Source organism: Peromyscus maniculatus, chromosome 7 (genome assembly GCF_049852395.1).
Source record: "Peromyscus maniculatus bairdii isolate BWxNUB_F1_BW_parent chromosome 7, HU_Pman_BW_mat_3.1, whole genome shotgun sequence".
NCBI classification, from domain to species: Eukaryota; Metazoa; Chordata; class Mammalia; order Rodentia; family Cricetidae; genus Peromyscus; species Peromyscus maniculatus.
Window position 1 is genome coordinate 66,367,119 of NC_134858.1, and position 21,936 is coordinate 66,389,054.

Sequence of the window (21,936 nt, forward strand, 5' to 3'; positions counted from 1 at the left end):
TTGTTTTTTTGTTTTTTTCCAGGGATGCTAACTTCAGAGTCGAATTCTTCCAAATTTAACTATTGTTTGTATATCACCAGGAAGTTCGGTCTCCGGGATCTGAAGTCCTGGCCTCCTCCTCCTCCTCTTTCTTGGTTGACATTGTTGTTTTTGGGTAACTTCTAAATGTCCTTTGAGTAGGAAGTCTTATTTCTCCCAGTCGGTTCTCCCTTTGGGTCCGTGTTGTCAGTGGACTCCCCCAGGACTTTTCTCCTCTGTTTGAGAAGAGAAATCTCTGTCCCTTGAACTTGAGAAATATTCCAAATGGCACCTGCGTGTCAGAGTTTCCAAGGGGCACAGAATGTCATTTGGATGCAGATCTTGGGATCTTTTCATATTCCACTATGAAAAATGAGTGATTGGTGAAAGTCTCTGTGCTGCACATCCCTGTGGCTTTCTTCGGGCTGTGAATATCACATAAACATTCCCTGGCCAGTGATCTGTGGTATGTTAGATGGATATCAGGGGTGTTTTTCACAGAGGGAACAACAATAAGCTCTAATTATCGTTCATAAGCGATCATTCAAACAATCAGAAAACCAACAGCCGTCCACCACTGCCCACGAGTCCTTCTGTGGACAGTCTCGCGGGACTCTGCCCTGTGCATCAGGAGTGACTTGAGTGACACCTGCTGTTAGAAGTCTTTTGAAAATTACTTTGTGCAGTCAAATAACCAAGGCTCCTAATCTAGTGGCTGGAGAGATAGCTCAGTGGTTAAAGAGTGTGTACTGCGCTATCAGAGGGTCCCAGTACCCACATGGCGCCACTTACAAATGCCTAAAATTCAAGTTCCAAGGGATCTGACACCACTTTCTGACCTTCATGAACACCTACACACAGACTGTATAAACACACACACACACACACACACACACACACACTTCCATATACTTACTGTCCCCTTTTTATCTGTCCCTAAAGCCAGCCTTCCTCCCGCCCTCCCTCTCTCGCTCCCGCCCTCCCTCCCTGCCCTCCTTTTCTTTTCCACTTGCTGTTCTGTGGCCGAGTACAGTCTAACCTGGATCAGCCTGGCATCTTCTCGCCTCAGCCTCCTGAGGGCTGGGATCTAAGCAAAGGCCTTCATGGCCATCATCACTTCTTCCCAAGCAGTTCATATGTCTGAACACAGTTAGCCTTTGAAGAATTAAACTAACATACAAGTCACTGGTATAGCACAGCATTTTAGCAAACTCTGAATAAGCCAGAGTTCTGACCACTTTTCTATTTTTATCAGCATTATTATGTAAATACATGATTTTTTAATATCTGTGCTTGGTCTAACCTGGGCTTGGTATTAATAGCCTTATGTTGTTATCTACATAGATAAAGCAGGTATATTTTAGGCTAGTCTGTTTACAAAATATAGCTAACGTTCTTGCTATAGACTCCCTGGGGGCTTCTGGTTTTTTTAGCAGTTGACTTCTGGTTTTGTTTTTGTTTTTCTAGTTTTCAAGCTTAACCAACTCTTGCATGGACTCATTTTCATGCAGAGAAGCACATGAATGCATTGTTCATAGGATTCTTGTGTGTATGTGTGTGTGTGTGTTCACGAGTGTTTGTGTCTGTGTCTGTGTGTGTATATGTGTGCACTGCATGAGTACATGTGTGTTGGGGGGGGGACTCTGTTCTTCAGTCCACTACACATTGCTTTTGATACATCTGGGCCACATTTTGTAACCTAGCATCCATTAAAGTGGTAGTCATGACTGGCTGAACATGGTGTGAACTTCTCGGAAGGCTGTCTTTCTGATTCCAACCACTTCAAGCACTCTGTATGCAATGCTGCTAGCTCAGTTAAGTAGAGTGTTCTTTGTGGATAGACCATTTCTGAACCACGTGTACACAGCTCATGTGACATCTGTCCTTTCACAGCATATTCCCCCATGACACAAAAAGATACTCTTTAGAGACAAACCTTGTCAGATAATCAGGGATTAAAATGACTATCTCAGTGAGACACATAGGAGGAAAAACTTCCTCCAGTTATTCAGAAGAGAGGTAAGTGTATTGAGCACCACTCTGATCATCTCTGTATCATACACAACCATCAGTGTAGAGTCTTCTATATTTGATGGCATCTAGGTCTGGGAGGTGGCTCAGTCTCTAAAGTGTGCACACAAGGACCCTAGATTCCAGCCCCACAAAATTTCAACCCCATAAAAATTGAGCATGGTACTGTGCACTTGTGATTCCCAGGCTGGAATGAGAGGTGACGACAGCAGGCTTCTGGGACATGCTGGCCAGCCAGCCATGCTGGCCCAGTCAATAGATCAGCCAGTGAGAGCGTCTCAAAATACAAGGTCAATGGCTCACGAGGAACAGCACTCAAGGTTGATCTCTGGCCTCCACATGTGCACATACACTCACGTTTACCCACCTGTACATGCTCGCATGTACTGATACATGCACACACAGAGAAACTCACATCCATACAGATAGGCACACACACAGACACACAGGCACATGTGCACACACAGACACACAGGCATATGTGCACACACACAGATACACAGACATATGTGCACACACACAGGCACATGTGCACACACAGACACACACAGACACATGTGCACACACAGACACACAGGTACATGTGCACACACATAGACACACACAGGTACGTGTGCACACACACAGACACACAGGCACATGTGCACACACACACAAACACACAGGTACATGTGCACACACACAGGCACACACAGGCACATGTGCACACACATAGACACACACAGGTACATGTGCACACACACAGGCACGTGTACACACAGAGAGACACACACAGGCACGTGTACACACACACAGACACACACAGGCATGTGTACACACTGACACATGGACACACGCTGGCCTCTCACCGTTTCTGAGCCTCAGCCCCCCATCCTCTCACTCACTATCCTGAAGGAACAAGAAGTAACTGGTTTAACCCTTTCCATGCATTTGTCCCTCCTGATCATATAAATGTACCGGGTATACATTTCTAGTTCCCCATCCTTTCGTGTGGAGACAGAATCATATTATAGCACATAGTTTGTATCACTTCATGTAACAATACATCGTGATACCTATGCAGGAGTAGATAGAGCTCTGATCCTGCTCCCCACCTGAATTTACTGAGATTTTGTGTGTGTGATGTGTATGTGTATGATGCGTGTGTGATATGTATGTATTTTGTATGCCTGTGAAGTATGTGTATGATGTGTGTGCAGTGAGTGCATATATGATGTGGGTGTATATTATATGTGTGTAATCTGTGTGTGTGTCTGTATGTGTATGTTCATGGATGTGGGCCCACATGTTTCACAGCATGTGTGTAGAGGCCAGAGGACAACTTCCTATGTCAGTCCTCACCCCCCGAACCTTGTTTGGGCCAGGGCCTCCGTGACTCACTGCCACAGACACCAGGCTGGCTGCCCTGAGGCAGCTTCTTCCCACTCTCTGGCTCCCCTCCCCCACCACGGGCCCTAGAACCCCAGCATCACAGATGGGAGCTGTGGGGCCCAGATTTTATGTGCGTTCTGGGGATCCCCACTCAGGTCGTGAGGCTTGAGCAGTGAGTGCCTCACCCACTGAGTCAACTCCCTAGGCCTTCTGAAAAGAGTGTTAATGCCTCCCATGTGAAAGTCTAGAAAACACACACAGCCACACCACGCTCCGTGATGTGATCGACGCTATTCCAGGAAGGTTGGTTCCTTGCTTAGCCGAGTTAGCTGTCAGCTCCAATATATATATGAGTTAAATCCAGACCACAGAAAGGTCCCCACTGGGTGCAGAGTGTAATAGAACCAACTCAAAGAAATGAACTGCAGACATGATCTGTTGTGAGCACCAGAGAGCCTAGATGAGGATATGAGGTAACAGCCTCCTTCACCCACACGTCGAAATGAGAAAGAGTGCAGATCACACCTTATCGGTTCACCGAGTCCGGTTTCTAGAAAGATTCTTTCTGGTTTCAGCTACCTAATAGTTCTTTGGATTTCATATTATCATACAATTGTTTTTCTTGCCCTTCCCCATTGCTCAAAGGTTGTCGAGAGGCTAAAAATTAGGAAATAATTTAATTTAGTTTAGAAGTTATACATTTAAGAGACACTCCAGTGGCATTTTATGCAAAGTGTGGTTATTTTTTTTAGTTATAATGAGATATGCTGTGTGTGTGTGTGTGTGTGTGTGTGTGTGTGTGTGTGTGTGTTACAGAAGAGTATCCATTATCCAAAGTGCTTGCAGCCAGAAGTATTTCAGATACGAGATTACATTTTGGACCTGGGAATTTCTGCATTATATAATGAGCTATCTTGAGGATAGGTTCCAAACCTAAACAAAATTCATTTACATTTTATATACACCTTATACACACAGCCTAAGGGCAGTTTAATGTATTTTTAGTGTGCCTACATTTTTACTGTGACCTGTCAAGTGTGATAAATCATGAAATATCCACTTGTAGCTGATGACAGGCTGGGACTCAAAAACTATGGGGTTTTTGAAATCCTCAACACACACACCCTGAACTGAACACTTTTAGAAGTTTTAGGGTGTATCTTCCAATGTTATGTAATTGTCATTTAAGGGTTTGAAAAATCAGTACTGGTGACAAGATACTATAAAACAAAGGCTGCCTGTTACAGAATGTAAAGAGTCTGTGTGTGTGTGTGTGTGTGTGTGTGTGTGTGTGTGTGTGTGTGTGTGTGAGTCAGAGCCTCAGCTGTCCTTCCTCAAGCACTGTCACCTTTTTTTTTCTGTGCCTGTTCATTTTTTGAGCCAGGGTCACTAGCCTAGAGTTCACCAGTTTGGTTGGACTGTTTGACCGGCAAGCCCAATGGTCTGTGCCTCTCCAGCAGTGAGATTGCAGGTGAGTTCTGCACCTGACTTTCTTTACTGTTTTTCCTTCTTAGCATGGGTCCTGGGGCTTGAACTCAGGCGCTCACACTTGTGTGACAAGCCTTGTACCAGCTGAGCTGGCTGCCCAGCACCAGAGTGAGCATCCCCACCCCTCCCCCACGGCCTCCTTCAAGCCTTCACTGGCATCCATTCGTGCTTAGCAAGGGCCATGCATTAACACAGATCTGCGACCCTGGGGAGCCTCAGCCAGCTCTCCCGCTCTCCCCCTTGGCCTGCCCTCATGGCCAAGCATCCCTCTGACATTCCCTCTTGTGCTTTCCATGCTCCCTCTAGGGACCTTGGCCCCTCTGCTCATCTCCCTGGTGGTGTTCGCTGGCTTTACGGAGCTATGCTGTTCATTTCAGACACGTCTATCACTCACCGTTTCCGGTGTGCTTGCAATGGTGTGGTAGCGTAACTATGATCTCGCTTTAGAATGTTTTCTTCACTCCACAAAGTGACCTGGCACCCCTCAGCAGTCACTTACCAGCCTTAGCCCTTACTGTCCCTCATATCCTGCCCTGGACAACCACCAGGCTACCTTGTATAGGTCTTCCTGTTCCAGATGTTTTATGTGAGCAAATCACACAGCTTCACTTAGAGTTCCACCCGTGTTGTAGCTTTAATCAACACTCCATTGCTCTTTGTGGTTAAATTGTACTTCATTGTGCGGGTGTTCCCCCTTTGTATTTACCCATATGTCGGCGAGCGTAGAGATATCTGGGCCAGTCTCCCGACCTTGAGTCAGGCATCCCTTTCTCGGACATTTCCCTCACCTACCTGCATCTTCCTTGTTGTGTGGGTCTCTCTCCTCAGTACTATTGTTTATGGTTTCAGTTTCACCTTCCTGTGCAGCATCTTGGCCTAGCTTAACGCTGGTGTCTTCGGGCAGACTCTGAAGCAGCTAGGGGAAGGTCTATATCTGTTTTGAATCACCCCATGGTGTCCCAGCGTCTAACACAGGGCCCTGCATACGGCAGGGCTCTAGATACTTGTTGAATGAATTAATCCTAATTCCCCTCATTAAAACAAGGCAGGCTGGATATCGGGACCATTTGTCTGACTTTGCTTGGCATGCGGCCCGCTCACTGCGTTGTCTGTGGATGGGAAAGGTCCTCCACCAGCAACTTAGCTCTCCGTGCCTCTTGCCTCCAGCAGGCCGTAACCCATTGCACTTTCTAGTAAAGCCCAGCATTCTAGCTAGACTTTGCGTTAGGTTAACCAAGCGGAGATGTAACCAGAGGAGGCCAAAGTGGAGGAGCACGCTGAAATGAACCAATTGCAAACCCCGTGGGCACAGCTCAGCTGTTGTCAGCTGAACAGAGAAGGAAAGAGAAATCAGATACCTCTGGCCTGTGTCCACCAGTGTTTGGAAACAAACAAACAAAATTTCCAAAACCTTTCCTCTTTGCCATTCGTATCTTTTCCCTGGGTTGTGGCCTTTTGTGATCACCTTTCCCGGGGTACTGGCTGTAGGGTTTCTGGTGGGCGTTGGGTTGCTGGAGGCGTGGATTCTCTCACTCACCTGTCATGTGTCTCCTGTTGCAGTTTGACAGCTGAGCCCCACTGAGGCTCGGGGAGAGGATGGTTTGGCCTCTGTGCAGGGTACTCTCTCACCACCAATCCCACGTTCACTACCAGAGTTGAACTCCGACTGTCCATTCTGGCAGCTCTGGGTCTCCTTTTAGCTGGACATTTTGAAGACGGCAGTGCGAGCGGAAGAGGAGACGCTGTTTGAAGTGCTTCCTGAGGTAAAAACAAACAAGCCCACCTTGCCGTGACAGCTGAGTGTAAGTGCTCAGCCCCGAAAGCGCCGCACTCCAGGCTTCCACCAGCGGTTGTGAGTGAATGGCTTCAGTATAAAGTTTTGGCCAGCCTCTCCAGCTAGGACTCCTTCTGGCCAGACAAGAGGAAAACTGAATACCAGGAAGTTAAAATATTTATTAGAAATAGGAACTTGTTTCTCATCTAGAATATTCTTCATTTGGGGGAATGTGGACTCATTAGACTCTCTTGGGGATTAGAAATGAATACTAATGACTAATAATAGACACTTGTCCTCACCCAGCTTTTAGTCCATAGAAATGATGAGCATGCTTCTTTAGTTTAGTCCAGGTTAGCTCATTACTGGTCAGATATACTGATGCAGTTGCGTGTGGGGTGACGTGTCTATAGGCCTTTCTAACTTCCTTCTCATGATGCAAAAAGTCAGACTGCTAGTAGCCAGCAAAAATCCTCCCTTTTAGCTGCAGTTTAAATTGTAGGGGGACAGGTCACCACAGTTTATGAGGTCAGGTCTCCATTTCAACATTGAAGTCATTGTTCTGATGTGTAATCTGTAACTGTCCTCGAGCATAAGAGGTTTCCTGCCATCGGTACCTCCTCTGTCTGTTTTGTTTAGTTATTCTCATCAACATGTAAGTTTGTGTGCATGGCAAGTACATGTAGGTGCCCCTAGAATCCAGAAGAGGGTGTTGGTTCCCTGGAACGGAAGTTACAGGTTAGTTGTGAGCTGCCTAATATGGGTGCCGGGAACTGAACTCAAGTCAGTATTCTCCTCCCTGGGCTTCGAAAGTGCTTGCAACAGTAGACTGTAGTGTAGACTAAGATGTCCTGACCGTTGCTATCCCAGAATGAGTTTCAGTGTCTGAACAAACCCTTCTCATTATTTTCTAGGGATTTGTGGGACCCACAATTGTCTTATTTCCCTTCCTATGAGGTGATGCATCAAACAGGACAAACAGCAACTGGCCTTGATGATGCTTCATGCAGGAGTGTCAGATGCTAAGCACAAGCAAGGGACACAGGAAAGCACAAGTATATATGAGGGTCTCTTTGCTCTAAGGCACCCAAATCCCCAAGGCTGAAACACATTTTCAGGATTCTTTTGTACAGAGAATGAACAGAAGAGCTGCCACCATGGCTCTGCTTCTAGCAGTTCTCCAGAAGCCCAAGTTCAAAGCAGCATCCACGTTGGCGAGTCTAATAGTCTCATGAACTCCTAGGCTGCTGGGTTAGTCATCTACATCAGTGGAACAATGAACCTGATAAAATGTGGTGCCTCCTGACTCTGAAGGTGGGGTGGGGGTGGGGGAAGACGGAAAGTGAATGGTTTCTAACCATGATGGATGAGTTGCTAGGGAGCAAAATTAAATGGTCGGTAATGATTGTGGTAGCTCACAAAGACGGATGCTATTTACGAAAGCTCCGTTTTGCATGTAATCAAACGTCTATTCCCATGAGCTGGGTCATAACTCATATTCTACTTTAATGGTGGTGGAAAATGCGCTTCTCTCTGTGTGTATTATTTTTAGGAGATGTTGTGTTTCCTTGGTGCATACACAATGAGCCTGGAATCCTTAAGGAATGTGTTTAATTTGAAAGTTTCATCCTCTGGGTCTGGTTAATTCAAATACGTGGCAAGGAACATTACCGTGGGCCCTGAAAGAATTCCACACCGAGTTCTGTGCATGGAGGCAGCCTTACGCAGGGTCTCCCATGCCAATTTAGTAAAAGGTAGCGGGGAGGATTTTTCCCGTCCAAACTGTTTTCTTCACTTAATTTTCTGCATTCTTGCCCTTAATAAGCTTGACTTACATAGAATCAGATTCCTCTTTCTTTTAGACTCTGATGGCTCTTCGGGATTCTAATGGTCAACCCAGGGACCTTTCAGAGTCTGGGATCTTCCACCCAGTGGCTCCAGGATGGCCTCTGTCCTCGTATATTCTCTCTCCTAATTTTAATCTAAAGATTTTCTGTAGTGCATTTTTTCAGTGTCCTAAGAGTCTGAGGAGAAAGCTCAAAGGCAGCAGCTCTCCGAAGTGAGCAGGGTGTGCCCCACTGTGTAAGAAGAGGTATCTTTCAGTTGCATGGATTCGCAACCAGGGTCTAGGAACTGGGCTCAGCAGTTCCTTAAGGGACTGGAGTGCCCTAGGTCCTGCAAAGTCTTATAGAAGAAACATTTCTTCTGCTCATGGGATAACTAGCCTTCTTCATGGACTGAGACATGTACTATGGCTTGAGAAATCTATAAAGGACTTAAGCATCTTGTTCTGATGTGCATTGCTGTGCTAAAGAAGTATCTAGAGCATCGTAGAGCAGTGGTTCTCAAACTGTGTGTCATGGTCCCTTTGGGGTTAAATGACCCTTTTACAGGGGTTGCATATAAAATGTCGTGTATATCAGGTATTTACATTACAATTCATAACAGTAGCAAAATTACAGTTATGAAGTAGCAACAAAATAATTGTGTGGTTGGGCGTCACCACGATATGAGGAACTGTACTAAAGGGTTGCAGCATTAAGAAGCTTGGGAACCACTGTTCTAGGGTGTCTTAAACCTGACACAGTCTTGTTTTATCCATGTTGGTACTTTGGAGTCACAAAGTTCTGAGTTCATATCCTGGCTGCTTGACCAAGGAGACTGTGGTCTAGTCTTAGAGAGATCTGTCTCTGATGAGAGATCTTAAACAATGGGCAGATGGGATGTTTTACCTCACAATCATGCAAAAAGTAAAAGCCAACCAAAGCAAAACCAGTCAATTGAACTAAAAGGTGTATATCGGGAAATCTAGTGGATTTGAACATTCCCTGGAAGTCAGTGTTACTGATGTCATTTTTCAATGTCAGCTTACTTGTCCTTGCTATGTGTGTATCTTCATCTTGGAGTTTGCTAGAAACCCAAGCTGAGACTGCAATTTCCCACTGGGGTTTGTGCATATTAAACAAGTGTAAATATGTTGTAAACCTCAACCAGGGCCAGACATCTACCCAACTGCTAACATTCCTTATTTTTTTTTCTCGTGGCTCTTCTGTTTATTTATTTCTTCCTCTATATACTCTGCGGAGACCCGTCATTTCATAGTCCCCTGGACAGGGTAACCAGACGTTCCGATCAAAGCTCATCCAAGTCAGTAGGAGAATGCCGTGGTTGAGTGTACTAGTGCTTACGAGCTGAATCCTTTGTGTTTTTGTTGTTGTTTTGTTTTAGGCCACTGAGTTATCAGCTAATGAGGGTAGTGCAGTGAGATTCATCAGCCCCTGGGAAAATCATAAAATACTGAATGAAGGTGCATCTTTTAAGCATTTTTTCTTTGTTTTTGTATTTTTGGCATTTACCTACAGTAATGAAACCCCAAATCTAATTAGACACAAAGATACAAAGCTTTATCTGGAACATAGTGGAAATATCCCCCCACACACGGCAGGTTTCATATCTTAGAGGTTTATAACTTATTCTGAGGTCATACCACCTTTTCATAACCTATAGAAATTGAATATTTGTCATTTCTTTTTAAATTAAATTAAATTTTATGAATTTGCTTGTCATTTGTGTGTATGTATATGTGTATGTGTGCACACATGCATGCATGCCACAGTGCACGTGGCACACGTCAGAGGATAACTGGAAGGAGTCGGTTCTCTTTTTCATCATGTAGATTCAGGGCTTGAACTCAGGTCATCAGGTCTGGAGGCAGACACCTTTACCCACTGAGCTCTATTATTGGCCCTTGTTTCGTTATTTCTCAAACATTAGTTACCAGCAGGAGGAATGCCGGCCCTCTGTTCCCTTTTCCTGTGGAGCCCAAGTCAGGTTGCAAACTTGGGACTTTTGTTTAACATATCCTTTTTTCTTACCCTTGTCTAGATAGCTGAAATACAGCATAGAATGGAATTAATCCACTGGTCAGTTAAGCATGTCACTTAAATCTGTATATTATCTACTGTGAGTCTCAAGGGTTGCAATTTTACCCAACTTAGAAATAAGGAGACAGACATTGTGAATGGTGCCTTGTCTTTCATGGTAGGGTTATAAGTATGATCCCATGGACCCATCCTTTGCACTAAGTTCAGTTTCCTACCAGGCTTGTTACCAAGACACGAGATGTTCTGATAGCACGTGTGTTTCTGCCTAGTCAATAGCAGAAAGAGCAACACCGTGTTGATGCCACCGATAGTACTGGTATGAAAACGTAAGTGGCATTGGAAACTGAACTCTGTTTCTGAAAGCATGAGAACAATGCCAGCACCCATTAGGTAAACCCTAGCAGCCCCACTTAGAGTCCAAAAGTATTTTTGCAATGTCTTAGCAAATCCATGGCTATGTGGACATTTTCACCCACATTCACATTCATTAATCCACATGTTTTAACAGCTATGTGTGGCCACCAATTTGCTTTATCTTTTTGTGTTAGATGTTCTTCATCCATTAGCTCACTCTGTGGTTCAAAGCCATCCCATAAAGTGATGATTCTTGTTATGATACCTGTAGACGGGGTAGCTAAAATGAAGTGTTCTGTCCCAAATCATAGAGACCTCAAGTGACTGATATTTGAATATGGGAGATACAATGAAGACCTGCATCTTCTGGTCCCACGATGCATGCTGACTGTGCAGTCTCCTATCCACCTCCCAAGGCTGCCTCAGGTCAGGACATCACTACTCCCCCAAGGTTGTGTACCTATACCAAGTACAGGACCACATGAATGAACATACCAGGGGCTATGTACACCACTGGGGTACAGCACCACTCTCATAGTACCACCCCACTAGTACTATGTCACGTGACTCATACCCAGACACCTCCCCAGGGGCTAAACCACATGCAGTATGTTCATACTTCCCAGTTTGCCCAGCACAGCATATTTGCCTGGTGTCTTTATTAATTGTGTTTCTATTTCCCTCAGGCATGTCCTCAGGTGGATGGCATCATTTGCCCTAGCTCTAGACATACAGAGACTGAAGGACATGAAGAAGAAAAGGGAGACTGCATGTAGCAGGCTAGGCGTCCTGTGTATGCCTGTAACCCCATCTCCAAGGGGAATGGAGACAAGAGGGCTACTGGGGGTTTCTGGCTTCCAACGTCGAATACACAATCCTCAAGTTCAGGGGAAGATATTGCATCAAAGGAACAGATAGAGAGGAAGACACCTATCTCCATCTTCTAGCCTCTGAACATGCTCACAGGCACACACACACACACACACACACACACACACACACACACATACACATATATATATATATACACATGTGTATATACACAGACACATACATAAACAAATCTTTTTGAAGGTATCCTTTAGGAGAGAGGGTGTACTTGAACTGCTCTTTGTAAGGCTAGAAATGTAGGAGACAGAGTTAGGTTGCCCATGTTTGAACTTCTCTCCATACTGTGGATGTGGGACTCTGACTCCAGTGCCGCAAAAATGAAGAATTAATGTCTATACAGTGCATGCAGAACACTGATTGACCCGCAGCAAGCAAGTACTAAGTTCTAGCTGCAGTAGTGAAAGAGACCCAGGCTCAGTAGTGAAGGACACTCGACCTTTAGGTCATGAGATCTAGGGTCTACTAGGAACTGATTAGGGAACTCAATTAGTTGGTTACTAAAACCATTGATAAAGTGCCCTCTCCCTTGCTACAAAAGAGGATATTGTCATAGCCTCCCTGCTGCAGTCACGTGGTGTGGTTATGACCAATAAGGTTAGAGAGTGGGTCACTTGAGGAGGACTCCCTGTGCCATCTTCTGCCATGCCCACCCACTATGGGTGAGGTGTTGAGGTATAAACTTGATGCCTACAGCTACTGCTGGTATTCTCTCTCTCTGTCTCTCTTTCTTTCTATCTCTCATGTTCCTTGTGTAGTGTGTGTGTGTGTTTGTGTGTGTGTGTGTGTGTGTGTGTGTGTGTGTGTGTGTGTGTGTGTAGGATGTCATGTGTCCTGCTCTATCCTGTCTACCAAAAATATAATTTTATGACAGATTCCTTTACTGAACCTGGAGTTAGACTAGTAACTAGCAAATCTGAGTAGCCTTGTCTCTCCCTCCACTGCCCTGGAGTTACAGACATGCATGTTTCAATGCCTGGCTTTTTTATTTTCCTGTGGGTGCTGGGGATTCAAACTCAGATTCACATGCTTGTGTGACAAGCCATCTCACCCGTTAAGCTGGCTCTCCAATACCTGATCTTCTTTCTTAGGAGGAAAAGCAAGACATGACCCACCATGACCCAGGATCTTCATTTCCTGTAGCCACTCAGGGAACAAAGGAAGCCACCTGCCTCCAGAGTTCTGCCATGCCTGAAGATTATTTGTTTAGACCACTGTCTGTTAAGTTTCTGATCCATACAGTGAACCTTTTCCTAAGTACTAGGCACAAAAAAATGACCTTCTTAGAGCAAGAGTTTGTTACTAAGGATGCTGAAAAGATAGGTGAGGGAGTCTAAGAAGTCCTCGGAACATACTGGGGTGCCCTTGAAGCTTCCTTAGCTTGGGGCTAATGTGGTTTGAGTTATTCTTCAGGGACAAAACCCTGGCTCTGTGGGCTGTGATGGATTAGAGCGGTCTCCACAATCTAATTGCTGTAGCATGAAACTTCGAATAGAGATGTGAAGGGCCTTTGGTCGATATTTTGTCTCAACATCTCTGAGAGCAAAGTCTCAGGATGCATCTGAGTTGTAATAGTGGGTGTGGGGCTTGGTGGCTGTCCCCATGCATGAGCACTATTGTTATCAGTAAAACTCACCTCCTTCATGGCTTAGAGATCTACATTTTGGGCCTAGAATGGATGGAGTCAGAATCTAGAGCTGATTTTTAAAGCATCAACACCGCCAAATCAGAGCCCTGGCTCATTCATCTCAGGCTGTGCATGTCTGGTACTCCTGCTGGGGTAAAGGGGGCCCTTTTATCCTGGGGTTCAGATGGGAGGGCCTGAATTTTAGTGATTGGAGATAGAGTGAGCTGCAAGGGACAGATGTAAAAAGCTGTATGCAGGTGACTTTTGCATGATGACATCAGGTAGGAGTCAAAAAGAGGGAAAGAAGTGAGACATTGTCAGCATTATAGAACTCTGGTACCAGCTTTGGAGGGATATGAAGGGGAAATGTAGTATTTGAAGCTAGCTTCACAGACACATTGCAGAGGACGTTCAGTCATATTGTCCAGCCGCTCCTCAGAGTGCACACGTGGGGCTCCTGAGAAATTATCAGTTCTTTCAGTGATTGAAGAAAATAAATGCGGTGGTAGAGAAAGAGAGAGAGAAGAAAGGCCAGAAGACAACAAGCTGGACATGGGCCACACTAGGTGCTAGCATCAGAGATATTGAGAACTGAAAAGGGAATCAGGAGTGAGCTATGATGTGGAGAGAATGAAGATACAGAGTGATTGACAGCCCTTGGAAAAGATGATCAGATTGCCATTTGGAATTTTGTCAAAAGGGTGATATGTCTTCAGGAGAGTGGGAAAGAAAAGAAACAAGGTGTACAACATTCTAGAAGACATTTTCAGGGACTTGAAGTTGACCTGATGGTTCCTATTTTGAGAGGGGTGCTGGTAAAATTCAGGGCATAAGTTATCTTGTCTCTGCTCAGTCAGATCTACCATAACCTTCCCTCTTCTAGCATCTCTGCCAGTTATCATAGGCATTCAACTCTCTAGAGCTAAGACTAAGTTTCCCACTTCCCTCTAACTGGGGTGTCATCTTCTTTCTTTTGTATGTGTATGTACATGTGTGTGATACATGCATGTGTGCACATGTGTGCAAGTGCATCCTCTCATGTGTGTATGTATAGAGGCCAGAGCCCAACATCAGATCTTCCCTCTGTCCCTCTCTACCTTAGTTTTTTGAGACAACTGAGCCTGGGACTCAGGGATTTAGCTATCCTAGCTGGCCCTGCAAGGCCTGGGATCTACCATTTTCACACCCAGAGTTGTGATTACAGATACAGACTTTCACCGCTTCCCTGCTTGGTTTTTATGTGGCATACACTTTACCCACTGAGCCATCTTCCCAGTCCACCAGTCTTGTTTCTTATAATTGCACAGACTTATATAAGTTTACAGACAGAATTTACTCTGCACTTGACGAGTGACTGGCAAATATCACCAAGAATCACTGCACAGAAGGAGAAGCTGCCCAGGGGAAGACCCACCCTCCCCCCACCTTTAAAGGAAGGGCATGATGAAGGACAGACATGGGGAAAATTTTGTCACTTTAAAATCTGGGCAGCAAAGCCTGAGAACAAATAGGGTTATCATGACACTGTTAGAAATTTGGGGCGAGTGATGCCGGCAATATCAATTTCAGAGGCACTGCGCTGGCGCGGTGTGTAATCTATTCCACCGGGCATGTTCTGGGGAGCTGTGAAGCCAGCGCGGCTTCTGTGCCTTGCAGCCACTGGGCCCTTTTGTATTAGAGAGCTTTGGAGATGTTAAGAGCATTTGGGGATCTTAGCAGAACTAAAAAAGATCCTTCCTTTCACAGCGTGTATTAGATAAGATGGAAGAAAAGTCAAGGGGGGACTGAGCTCAGTAAACTGTGTTTGTGCTGAGCCCCTTAGCCTGGACGCAGATTTTGTCTTTGGCTATTTCAGTCTTGCAAAGAGCATAGGTTAATTGGTTCAGATGTATGTCCATTTAGTGAGTATTCTGGTATACACCGATGTGCATACATGTGTATAAATACAAATTAAATGTTTATGGATGTATATACACACATATATGAGTCATTCACATTTGCACATGTACCTAGGGGTTATACATTCATATTTACTCTGATATCTTTAATCTGTACGTATATACTTATCCATGGAAAGATGTGCTAATGTGCATGTATGCTGGGAGCTCAGTGTCTACATATAGGCAGGTATATACGTACATGCAAATATCACCAAATGTGGTATTGCCCAGCTGTAATCCCTGGACTTGGAAAGCAGGCAGGAGGATGAGGAGTTCAAGGTCCTTAGCTATATAACAAGTGAGAGGATAGCCTGGGCTACATGTTTCCCAAACCATCAAGAACAGCAGGGGGATGATTTGAAGACAAACATCTCTTGGATGTCTCTGGTACCTGAACATTTGGTCTCATTAGTTTGGGAAGGTTTGGGAGGTATAGCTTTGCTGGAAGAGTTATATCTCTGTTCACTCTCTTGGTTTCATGCTTGTGCTTCAGGATTAGAGATCTCAGCTTCCGCCACCATGCCTGCTGCCTGCTGCCATGCTGTCCCTGCCAGCAGGCACTCTTAACCCTCTAGAAGTGTCAGCCGAAATAAACTCTTCTCTTCTATGAATTGCTTTGGCCAGGGTGACTTGTCACAGCCACCGAAAAATAGCAAATATGAGCAGCAGCAGCAACCACAAACAAATACCTCTGAGTATCCTCATGATTTATAGACTAGTGACTCCGTACCTTTATGAGATATTCTTATAATTTTCTGTCTCTGCTTCTTTTGCCTTCCCACTTTGATTCCCAAAGCAACCCTGAAAGCTATGAGGGAAAGAAAAGCACCACACGAGTCCACCCAGACTCTTGTCCCCCACCGTCTCAGCTGGTCTAGTCCACAGCTGTCACCAAAGTGAGGCCCCTGGTTCCCCTGACTTTAAACCTCCTGTACTTCACTGAGGAATACCGGGTCAAGGTCTTCTTGAGTTAGTGAACACCTGGATGGCAGTCAGCTTGATCTCTTTGCTGCTATATTGTATCGAGTGTGGAAATAATAGTCTAACAAATTATTCCACGCAGAGTTCTTTGGGGGTCATGGTAATACATAGCGAAGGCAGTTATTTGAGTTTTTTAATAAATAGTGAAGGCATTTATTTGAATTGTTTGACCAGCTCTCTGAAGAAATGATGATGAAATCACTTCTGTTATATAAGACTGAATATGCACATGCTGCCATGGTGCCCAAGCTGTTTGCTTTGAAGCCCCTTGCCCCTCAGGTGAAGAGAAACCCATGATAACACTAAACATGGAGCCTGATTGGAGCTATATAGTTCATGGTAAAGCCTCTCTGTGGCACCAGTTAGAAAAAGAAGGGACATATATTTGTCTCCAGGAAGGTTAGAAATGGAAATAAATGCAAAAATATGCTTTTTGGCAAGTTGTCACTTTTAATATGAAGTCAGAAAACCCAAGACAGCTTTGTTTTGCCTTTTTTTTTTTTTTGAGGGGGGTGGAGACCGAGGTGTGGTGGGAAGTGGGGGGACTTGTAGCTGATTTTCTTTTCTTGCTTCCTGGTTTTTGCTAGAAAGAAACTTGCTCATTTCCCACCCACTGCTCCCCAGAGCTGCACTATCTGTCCAAGCTCATCCTTTTAAGTGCTCAGTCCTAAAAAAAGGGAAAAGGAAGGAGCCAACCGTGATTTAAAATATATATGTACTGCCTTTTTTTTTAAGCTTGCAAACTGGGATTTCTCGACTCAATTTGTGTTCTTGAGACAGTAGAGTCAAGTTTATATATAGTTTTTGATGTAGGACCTAATTAGGCTCTCAGCATATCTTAATACTTTCTGCTACATCTGCATTAAAGATACCGTCGCATACATTTGCATCTCATTTACATAAAAAAGTTAGCCATGCCTCTTGTAACAATCACTTTTACCCAATACCATGGACAGCAAAAGTATTTTGAAAAAGCATGCAAAAGTCTCCAACAACACCAAATCTGCCCTAAATTCTGTGGTGTCGCCCATGTGTGTAACTGATTTGGTCCCATAGAACACTTAAGGTTAAATCAACAAACAAGAATATAGTCATTGAAAGAGCCTGCATTATGTGATGTATTCAAATTTGGGAGAGAATGACCTGACTGATACTTTTATTGATGTTATTTTAACCATAATAATAATCAGTGGCAATCACGGTAAGAGTTTGGTGACATGTTTCACAGAAGAGGGGGTAGCCTAGCCATCAAAGTGTTCATTCATGTCCTTATTCATTCATGTGTCTTCAGATGAGTCTATGTGGGGCAGCCTTATTTCCAGGTCTCATTTAATGAGTCTCAGGCTTATCTGGGCCATTTTCCTTTAAAATTGAACATTCACCAGGGGATTGTCTCATCCCCTCAGTATGAGCTGCTTCCTGCCTTGTGTGCTGGGTCTCCCAGGATGTTCTTATGTTTTAACCTGCTCAGTGGCCCTCCCCACCATTTTGTCGCACTCTTCTATTCTTATGGCTCCCAAACCCTTTGGACAGCCTTTCTGGGCATTACTCATCAGTGCCAGGATGCAGCAAGCCTGCTGGAGAGCAGTAGACTCTTTGGTGGCCTTGGGATCCACGCTTGTGTAGGAAAGCGCACTCCTTCCAATCAATGTCCCTTGCAAACAATCCTAACCAAGCACACCTGAGAGTCACGACACACGTCTGCCTTATCTTGGAGCGCTACAATGCAAAGAGTCAGATCTTGCTATTTCTTGAAATTGTGAGCCCATGGAAGCCTTTGTTGGCTTGACCCGAGAGACCACTCTTCCACGGTGACTTGGGATGAAGTTCCATGAGAACAGCAGCGGTAGTAACCATGGTAACAACAGGGGCTTCTTCAATTCCAAAGCAGCAGCTGGTCATTTGTGTACGTGAGTTCTGCTTATACCTGTACAGCCATGTTAAGTTCATTGCCATTTTAGAGGGAAGAACACTGAGACCCCAGGAAGTTAACTCCTGCTTATGATACTAATAATGGAGATGGGGAGAGTTGAACTCAGGTTGGTTCTCTTGTATTCTGTCTATAGTCCCTTTGTAGAACCCAATGGTCCAGCCTCCAGCAGTCTGTACTCATTCCTGAAGTCAGATGGCATGATGAAAGCTCTGTTCCCCCAGTCTTGGCCCACTCTTGCTTTGGTTTCTCCATAGTTCATGTAAACTGTATGTATTGTGCTAGAAATGGGCCCTTGGATAAATTCTCCTTCAGACCACCACACTGTATTGCTGGAAAATCAGAGGTGGTCACAGAAAAAAAAATCCATTTACCAAATATTCCATTCTGCCTATTTCAATATAGCTAATGTTTCTTTACTTCAAATGTTTTAGACTTAATATCTCCACTTCCAAGTGCAGCTATACCGGTGCATTTTAAATGCTCCCCACAATGCTGATTAAGGCGTTTTACAGTTTGCTGTGCATTTGTAACTGGTTTTCCAAACGGCAAGACAGGAAGGATTAAAACAACAGCAACAGCCACTAATCCTTGTCTGGTAGAAAAGTCCCTCCCCAAATCCATGGATTAAAATAGAATCTGTCAGCCGCGTTTCCTTGTCTTTTGCGATTGAGAATGGTCTCCGGTGGGAGGCTTCCAGCACCCAGGCAAGGCAAGTCCATTCTTCAGAGATATTGCCTGCGTGCTTCCTATGTATTGATACACACACTCATTCTCTCGATGGCGGTAATTAATGAGGTGCTTACATCTTACTTTTGGGTAGTTTGACGAGCTTCAGGCTATGGGGGAGATCCGGTGCTGACTGTAAGTGCTGAAAAATCAGATGTCAGAGGAAGATGCAGAAAATGAATCAGAGGGTGAAAAAAAATGAGATGTTAACAGATTAAAATATCTCTGATTAAAAACAATCTCAAAATGAACCTTGGTTAGGCAGAAGTGTTGGAAAATCCACGAGAGCTTTCTAGGGAGAAAAGCCCCATTTCGTTTTTCTTAAGCACGCTCTTGATCATGGCCACCCATTTGTCTTTCTAGCCCCTTGGCCTGGTCTCTGCTAGCTATATGAAGTGAAAAATTGATCAGAAAATGGAATTTGCTCCCTGCTTTGTGGTTATAGCCCAAGTATTTCATCATATTGGGCTTAGAATAAATGTGTCCAATCTACACTTAATTTTGTCTTAAACAGCTGGACTTGCGACCCTAGAAAACCTGTGTTTTCTCTTCTTCTTTCATCGTTTGGAAATGAGGTTCACAGAACACAGATTTGGAAAGGCATAAATTCTAAAGTCCTAAGAAGACAAGAATAGAAGTCAGAGTGACCTCAATCTATCAAAGGCAAGCTGAAGATCAATAGGGACAAACAGAGGTAGGACGCAATGGCCACCGAATGGCCTTGCAGTCTAAACTTGCCTGGACACTTCGGTGGCAGGAGAGCCTCTTGGCTGTTGGCACGAGGAACCTGCATTGGTGACCCGAGGACCTGCTAGGGACAAACCAAGCAGCTTGCCCAAGTTAGCTTCTAGCGTCCCTGTTGTCACCTGCAGCCACCAGCTCGCTAGCTCAGTGCGGTTTGCTGTTTTCATTTTATAGACGTGGAAGTTACGGTACAGGCGGGTTAAATAAGTCTCTCGAGTGTTCATTTAGTCAATGATTTAACTAGTTTCGGACTGTGTTCTTTCCGCTTGACTGAGAACATTTCATTACAGACTCTATAGTATAGAGCTGTGAGTTAAAAAACCAACCCAGTTCTTAGCTCTGTTAACTCTGATTTTGCCCCCAGAATGAGAAATACTCACCTTTTCTGTATGATGTACATTAATTAAAATTTAAAAGAAAAAAATGATTAGGAGACACTGACACATGTCCAGAAAGTAGGAAAAAAGCAGACTGAGAAATTCAAACCAGGCTTCTTAGGAGAAGTTCAAGGCATTTGGGATTGCTATGCTAAGAGAAGTATACTACAGGCTACAGAATGTACTCATGGCCTAGAAACATCTTAAGGCAATAAGGAAGATTTACATTTTACATAAATATTTGCAGTTTACAGAGCCTTTCCAGGTCAGGAATCTTGGTTTCTTACCACCATCGTTGGGGGCAGGAGTCAGCAAAGCTTTTCTGTAAAGGGCTGGAGAGTTAAATGCGTTTAGCTTGGCGGGCCACATACTCTCTGTCACTCTACTCTGCTGTCGTAGGTCACAGAAACAGCCAGAGCTGGCTCCACAACAAATAAGTACCACTGTTACCCAATGAAACTTTATGTATAGCAAGGAGTGACAAGCCAGATTTAGCTCACAGATCATGAGCTAAACATGAATATGTATTATTACGAATACTGAAATATGAAAGAAGATAGGCATGTGTACATTTTGTATGTGGAATCTACACATGAAATTATGAACATGTATTTCTCACACCTGTGAAAATGAATGCACACCATCCCCATGACACAGGTAAAGCTCAGAAAAGTATGGTGACTTGTCCATGTGGTTCAGTGATGAGCCCTGGGACCAGAATCCGCTTTCTCTGGGTCATACTCTGTTGCTCATTGCTCTTCACTCAGCATGTATTTCCTAGAGATTTCTGTACAGTTCGTCATCTCCTGAGGCTGTCAGTAGCCTAGAGTGGGAATTAAATTGGAAGCCACTGAATCAAGAGACTTGGCAACAGCCTGGTTTAGTCCACGGTGTCTACCAGGCATTTGAGAAAGGATGTGTGGTCAAAAAGGCTCAAGGCTGGGGGTGTCATTCCCAGGTAGAGCAGTTATGCTCTGGTATGTGGGAGGCCTTGGGTTTAGTCTCCACCACAGGAAGCAAAGCAGGTAAGCAAGTAAAAAAAAAAAGGGCCAGGAGGAAGGGAGAGAGGAAGAGAGGGAGCGAGGAAGGAGACAGAAGAGAGGGAGAGAGAAAAAGGAAAACATTTATTTACTAGTCTGAATTTTCTTTTCCTTTTTTTTTTTTTTTTTTTTTTTTTTTTTTTTTTTTTTTTGGTTTTTCCGAGACAGGGTTTCTTTGTGTAGCTTTGCACCTTTCCTGGAACTCACTTGTGGTTCGAGCCCAGGCTGGCCTCGAACTCACAAAGATCCGCCTGCCTCTGCCTCCCAAGTGCTGGGATTAAAGGTGTACGCCACCACCGCCCAGCTTAGTCTGAATTTTCAATTATTAAAGTATCTTTTGGAGACAGGTCGATTTCATTTGAAGGACGGTGTTTCTGTCCTTGGAGGGGACGTATGAGGTAGTTTACTAGTACCTTCGTACACTCACCTTGTTGGAGCTGAGTTTTAGTTAGCAAAGCCTAGGATAGAAGAGTTAAAAAAGCAGGGGGAACAACCTAGTGTTCATGGGGTCTGCAGGGTAGAGTAGGAGGCTGTCAGCAGATGTTGTATAATTGGGGTGTCCCATAGGAGCAGGTGGGGAATATAAATATTGTCGGAAGAATTCACTGCACATCCAGATCCATCTTCTTTTTCATGTTCTTGCTGCTGCTCCTGCTGAGCCCTGGTGAGGCTGGGCACCCCCACTCAGCCCACCACCAGGAGCATGGTCTGGACACAGAGTCGCTTGTGCAAAGACTGCCACACCCTTTGAGTTCATGCA

At 44.5% G+C, this 21,936-nt stretch overlaps 1 protein-coding gene across 1 annotated transcript in view; it reads left to right on the forward strand.

Moving 5' to 3' along the window:
- Rora (RAR related orphan receptor A) overlaps nucleotides 1–21,936 on the forward strand; it is a 735,488-nt gene that overhangs the window by 193,190 nt on the left and 520,362 nt on the right. The gene's annotated exons all lie outside the window — the stretch shown is intronic.